Source organism: Belonocnema kinseyi, chromosome 1 (genome assembly GCF_010883055.1).
Source record: "Belonocnema kinseyi isolate 2016_QV_RU_SX_M_011 chromosome 1, B_treatae_v1, whole genome shotgun sequence".
Lineage (NCBI taxonomy): Eukaryota > Metazoa > Arthropoda > Insecta > Hymenoptera > Cynipidae > Belonocnema > Belonocnema kinseyi.
This window is the reverse complement of record NC_046657.1, coordinates 100295814-100303102: the sequence shown is the minus strand read 5'-3', so window position 1 is coordinate 100303102 and position 7289 is coordinate 100295814.

Below are 7289 nucleotides of genomic sequence, written 5' to 3'. Positions count from 1 at the left end.
ATTTAACTTATAACTAAATCAATGAGAGAAAAATACTTACAATTTGCAAAGATATGATATTTAAACATTCAAACAAGATAACAATTTAATGGCTATGAAGGCTGAATACGAAACTGTAAAAACCATTTCTTGTAAATATCCACTGCGTTACTATATTTTACCAAAAACTGTAAATTGAGTTAAATTATTTCCTACATTCAGCTAGGTAAATTTACAAAAATTGGTAAAACCACTGCATACAAAGTGATGTTTTTACTTTTTGAGGTTGGAAATTCACTACTTTGAACGTAGTCAGTTTACATGCTTTCATAAAATTACCAAAATGTAGTGGACATTTACAAGAAATTTTTTTACAGTGGAGATATAATTCGTTGCATTGCACTTGTCATTTACACATTTATAAGAGTATCTTAAAGGTAATTAGTTATTTGTTTACAAATTGTGCATCACGTGTGAAATGTGATCATATCAGGCCCTATCAACTCAGTGGTAGAAATATGAAGAAGCACAGCGCCAACAGTTGGCCGCAACTTGAACTAAAAGTATCAATGTGTAGCATATGTGTGCCATATATGTATTGTATATATGTAATAAATTTTAAAATTGAATATATTTATCAATAAATTGGATAAACAAAGTGAAAAAATATGTAAAGATATATATAAAGTATAATATATTACTTTTAATATATCTTTAGACATTTTTCACTTTATTTATCCATTTTACTGCTCATTTTATTGAATTTTCAGATTTAAGACATATTTACAATTCATATAATAGCACACACGTAAAATAATTAAATGTAAATAAACATGCAGAAAGAGTAATCATTTATAAGCAATGTATTCTTATAGATTTAGAATAGAGGAAAGTTAGGAAGGCACATATTATTTTAAAATAACTGCAATATTTTAAATGTGCAGTATTTTTATTCAAATAAATTGATAACAAATCACTTATTTATACTGAAATCATCCATGTAAATTAAAATATTTGCATTTGTAACCTTTCGTATATTAAGATGTTCAAACTTTCTCCATAAATATCGCATCCATTACAGAAGGTAAATTGAAATTTACATTTATTTTCATTTTGTAAAAAGTTTTTTAGAAATTTGAGGTAGTTAAAAGTAGCACTCATGTCACATCAACTTTGATTTATTTATGGAACCTTTATTTCGGGAAGCGGTAGATTTTTTGTACTGTAAACAACCCTAAGAATTTCTGTTCTTCTGTCCTTGTGTTCAGTTTTCAAATAACAGTTTAGTGCTTGCTTAACCGGGGGAGACATATTTTCGTTTCTAGGTATAATTCTCTCTCTACAAAATCGATTAATAAAAGTCAAAGTCAATTGACAGAATTTTTGGAAGCAAATTTTCTTGAAACATTCAACAATTTCTTTTTTATGCTGCGGGCACGAGAGGAAAGAGAAATTCAATTTTGGTGTAAGCCACTGTGCTGCTTTCTTTTCGAGGTCTGTGTTTGGCAAATAATAAGGCAGAATTTTACCCAGAATTCGCTTTGCATGAAAATGCACGTCTCGAAAGCAAGTACTTTTCGAATTTTTAGTAGCCTTCGTTTTCATATTTTCAAAGCAAGTGGCGCATGATTTGACTGCAGGTGCATCAGCCGGCAAGGTCTGCATTAAGTCCCCAAAGTGATTGTAGATGTGACTTTTCACGGGAATTGGAAGGCTTTCGATTTGCAGTTCATTATCATGTATACAGTCTTCCACTTCGTCCACCTGTTCTGAAAGATCTTGATTTTGATGACTTGATCCTTGCAGTAGTGAATCTGTACATACAATAATAAAATGTCCGGTATCAGCTTCACAATTATAACTCGGTGTGTGTTTCGAAGTTAAGTTCGTGACGAGTAATGATTGGTATATTGCTTCAAATTGTAAACACGTTGGCTTGTTTCTTCTAAAGTCGTGACTTTTAACGGTCTCAAAAAAATTTTCTAGGGGATCTTGATTCAGGTTTCTAGTGCAGAACCTTGTAAAACCAAGACCTTGCAACTTTTTCCACAACATTCGAAAGCCTTGAAGAGTGTCAATCAAATTTTGTGAGCATAGTCCATTTGTCTGAGACCGCTTCTTCGTTTCGCGATCAACAAACTGCATTTTTTTTAATGCTGCCCGAGCTTCTCCAAAAAATTCGTTGTGGTAAGAATTCTTAGTCCATGGAATCCGACGAGAATGAAGACCGCAATCATCGCCATTAATTCCATACCCTATGTCGTTCAATAATTGAAGCACGTAGGCCGTTTTTCAAGCTTCGGGAGGCATTATTATTTCACCAATTGCCGTATCCCAGACTCCTGGAAAATTCAAATAATTATTTGAAGTTAAAATTGCAGTATTATTTACATGAGTGCAGCTATGAGGGTAGATGACAGATGGCAATGATTCAAAATTTCAATTAGTGTTTATAAATTTAAGACTTCTTCTGATTAATTTTTTAATTAAACTTTACATTCTAAGGCTAAACATTACTTGGTGATCTTGAAAGAAGGTCCATGAAATTGGACAATTTTTTAAAAAACACCTGCATCATCAACTTGACGCGCATTTTATTTATTTTGTCGAGGTAGAAATGTTCGTCCGTTAGATCAGGCACCATACGATTCCTGCGAGGAGAATACAAATCGATCAAATATGCTTTGATGACATGATCCCAGTCAGCGAACCTTTTCTCCTCTTCTGCAGCGTTCGCCTTCATCTCAAATTCCAAATTTTTGGTCAGAAGATGATTCCTTATACATTTTAGTATACGTGGTGGATCATATAAAGAAATAATTTCGACATTATCGATGAGAATCGTCCAATCTATAAACATTTAATAGTATTAATAAAAAAATTTACTGCGACTGAAATTATATAAATTTTATAATATAAGAGAGGGCTTACGCTGGGAAATTTGCTTCTCTTACCTGACTTTGTCCGTATCTATCTATAACAATTTGATTGCTTTAATGTTAGATGAACCCTGATCACAAACTGTGGCTGCAATATTAAATCCAGCTGCGGTTACGGCTCTGACATCCTTAATACGCCACGCTAACTGTTCGTGTGTTGTTTGTCCACCACAAAAGTTGTATGTAAGAGGAATTTTCCAGCCATTTTTAATTCCTCTTAACATAAATACAAGAGCGTGATCTGCATACTTATTGGTTCGATTTGTTCCCCAATCCTCAAAACCAATAATTTTGGGTTTTCGTGCAGAATACTGGAAGTGCAATTTCAGAGAAACTTCGTCCCACAAGTCCCGAAATTCTTCCATATCCCTTAAAATTCATAAAATCCGTAAAAATCCCTTAAAATGAAATTTAATTTATTCCCTTATGTTCTCTAGAAATTCGGAAAATTTCCTTAAATTCGTGAAAATCTATTAAGTTAAGTATAAATAATTTAGAACTTCTTAAATATAAATAAAATTTAAATTATTTAATAAATTTCTCTAAAAAAACACGTTTTTTGGTTTTATTTAAACTCAAAGAAAAGCTTAAGTTTCTTTATTTAAGAAAAAGTAAGATGACGATTCCTTTAAATTTTTATTTATAAATCAAAAGGGGGAATATAACTCAGAAGAATAGGGGAATAAGGAAAGACTGTACACCATTTAATTAGTATACATTAAACATTATTAATTAATTAAATTAAATTATAAGAGTTTCTACTATGAGTAAGAATTTGCAATACAAATGTATCAAAAATATTTTTACACAGATGTAAATGCAATAGTTAAAGTGATGATATAAAACTTTAAATATTTCCAAAAAGTGGATATGTACAAAAATCAAAACGTACTTACACTAGTAATTGTGCAGCAGTATAAACATTATATTACCGCAAATAAACAACTTTGACGGAATTTCAAACACTACCATCAATTTTCATTTTGGTTACATCTTCATGATAAGAGGAAATAATCGATTTTGCAAATATTTATAAATACAAACGATTCTCAAATTTGTATATAATTCAATAATAAACGTTTTCACACATTCATTCTTTGAAATTTACTTTTTAGCTGCTTTTATATATTGGATTTGCAAATTTATATCAGGTATAATATGCGAAGAACAATACCGTTTATTTTTAGTTTTCAAGTTATCGATTTCTTTTCTTGCATTCAAAACCTCTTCCTACATTTCAGAGGTCTTTGGATCCAATTCTTCGTGCTTCCAAATTAAACGTTTTGACGCCTGCACTTTGAAATTAGCTTTCTTTTTTTTTGAAGAGGACGCCTCTTTAGACACCTCTTTATCTTCTGCACGTTTCTCCTCAAATTTTTAAATATTTATTATATTAATTTTATTGTATTCTTCTACAATTCTAGGACTTAAATCCTTTTCGAAACATTCTTCTCGTATATTTTTAGCATTTACTTCGCCTTCGGCCACTGATTCAGCGTCATTACCAACACTTTCCTCTTTCTTTTTCGAAATTTCCTCCTTTGTTCCGGAACATCTATGTCAAACTATCGTGTCATGCGTTTTCCGGGGCCGTGACTGGAAACAGGCGATAAAAATTCGCGCAAATGACTTTTTCTAACCGAACCACTGCTTCCTGGTGAATTCGGCACCCAATTGCGGAAATTAATTGGAAAAAACTCCGTGCTTGGAGAAGAAATTTCTGCTACTTCAATATTTTCTATTTCTTTATCCTCTAAATTGATTGAAATCTTCAAATTAGCGTCCACATCACCGGCTACCTCAGCCTGAGAATCTGCAGGAAGATACTTCACCTCTTTTGCAGGCAACAACACGGAAGGCACTATTTTTGTTTTAAACAAATTTCGTGGACCACGTAAAAAATCCTCCGCCCGAAAATGCAGAAAGCAAACGCGATAACCACTCTTGTGGATTTCCTTGTAGGTTATTTGTGTCAAGAGCGGATTTGACAACGCTTCTAACCACAACAAACCCTGCTTTTCGTCCTTTGGAAATTGGTGGTGCTTTACGTGACGCGACGATTGACACCCGGGAACGACACTCCTCCGTTTGTTTAACCGTATACTCATCGAATTCATTTTCGCAAATAAAATATAGACTTTGTAATACTTTGGCACCGTTTGACACTTTGAATTTTCAAACCTTCAAATTCAATCACGTGTGCCGGCACGTAGCGCCAACAGTTGTCCGCAACTTGTACTATGCCTGAAATAATAATCTTTTTTTTTTATTTTTACACCATTAAGCCATTTCCCTTTCAGGTTAGGCGTGACTCGCTCGGTAAGGGAAAGGAGTAGTGTGTGGAAGGGATAGAGATTTTTAAGATTGATCCAGAATTCTCGTGTTATTTAAGTAAATAACATGTTCGTTCTGCAACACTGCTCCGACCCAGGTGCTGATCAATCTCTCTAGCAATCACCCCAAGCGAAGAACCTCACGAAGTCGTTATGTAAGGTTCCCCACTTGGGTCCATTAGTAGCCAAGGTCTTTGTTTCAGGCGTCATTCACTCTACTGACACTCTTTTTATTAACTATCTGCCGCCATACTTTGCTGTCCTGGCATACTTCTCTAGCTTCTTTTATGCCCATGCATTTTTTCATGCAGGCTCTCGTGTTTCGGTGACTTCTTATGTCTCTTCTAACTAGGGTCTCATTCATACATTCTAACCATTCTTTGCGCGGTCTACCTCTGGGCACGCTGCCATTTACTTTACCTTGATACACTTGTTTCGTTAGTCGTTCGTTTGGCATTCTCTCAACATGTCCGAACCATCTTAACCGATTTCTTTCCCATGTGTCTACTAGCGTCTCTTCTGCACCACATTCTTTTAGAATTATCTCGTTATTAACTTTGTCCATTAGGGTTTTTCCCGCATATTATGCGCATGAATCTCATGTCAATTGCGTTAATTTTACTCTTATCTTTTTCTTTATAAGTCCATGTCTCGCTACCGTATAGTACAGTCGGTACAAATATAGAATTATGTATTGCCATTTTAGCTTTATTTGATATATTTTTACTTCTGATAAGGGGACCTGCTCTACCAATAACCTTCTTACCTTCATTTATTCGTCTATCTAATTCCTCATCTATCTTCCCGTCCCTAGTAAATAAGCTACCAAGGTATAAGAACTTATCAACTTGTTCAATTCTCTCATAATTTAATAAAATATTGCATAGTGTTTTCTCACTCTTTCCTTCGAAACACCATAGTTTTTGTTTTATTTGCGTTAATTTTGAGTCCCATGCTCTTCATGCTTGCATCAAGTTTATTCAGCATTCTTTGTAAACCTTCGGTAGACTCTGCCATAACAACCTTATCATCTGCCAACGCTAATCCTCGTACCCTTACTGTTTCGAGATCCACATCCTCTTCGTCGAAGAGAGCCGTCCTTAAACACTTGTCCATAAATAATGTAAATAACCATGAAGACATAAAGCATCCTTGTCTAACTCCTTGTATAATATCGAAACAGTCACTCAGTTTCCCATTCACTCTTACACTCGCTTTGCTACCTGTATATATTGTTTTCATAGCTTGTAGGAATAATCCATTGACTCCATACTTTTTCAGGACTTCCCAAAGTTTACTTCTATCTACCTTGTCAAAAGCTTTTTCTAGGTCAACAAATTATCAGAAAACTTTTTTTGCTACTCTCAAACTTTTTTCTGTTATTTGCCTTAAGCTAAATATTTGATCCGTACATGACCTTCCTGGCATAAACCCACTTTGGACTTCCCAAATCTTTGCTTCTGTTATTGTCATTACCCTACGAATAAGTATTTTTGAATATATTTTACTTACGGTGCTTAATAAGCTAATCCCTCTGTAATTATCGCACTCGCTTTTATCTCCCTTTCTCTTGTATATTGGTACGATAATAGCTTCTTTCCAATCGTCTGGGACGTCTCCCATCTTGAAACATAAATTTATCAATTCGCACAGTCTATGTGGACTTTTTCAATTAAGTTTTCCATCGCATCGTGTTCAATCATAATTCTTCATATTCGCCCAATAGAGTTGAGAGGGCCTGATCATATGTAATCATACGTGAAGGTGTGTTCTCAGATGCGAGCTGCACTGTTGCCTGATATGGAATGTAAACTCACCTTAAAATCACCACTAGATATACAAAGGCGGGAAACTTAATTTTAAATAGTAAATTGATTTCTGAAATTTCTCAGTTCAAATAAGGTGAAGATGAAGTCACTTAAAAGTGCTTATTGAGTTTAAGATAAAAAAAAAAAACAAGTTTCATAACAAAAAAAAGTCGCTGGTGAACCGCGGGCAACTCACAATCCCTGGCCCCCTGATTGTAGCAGGGGCCAGC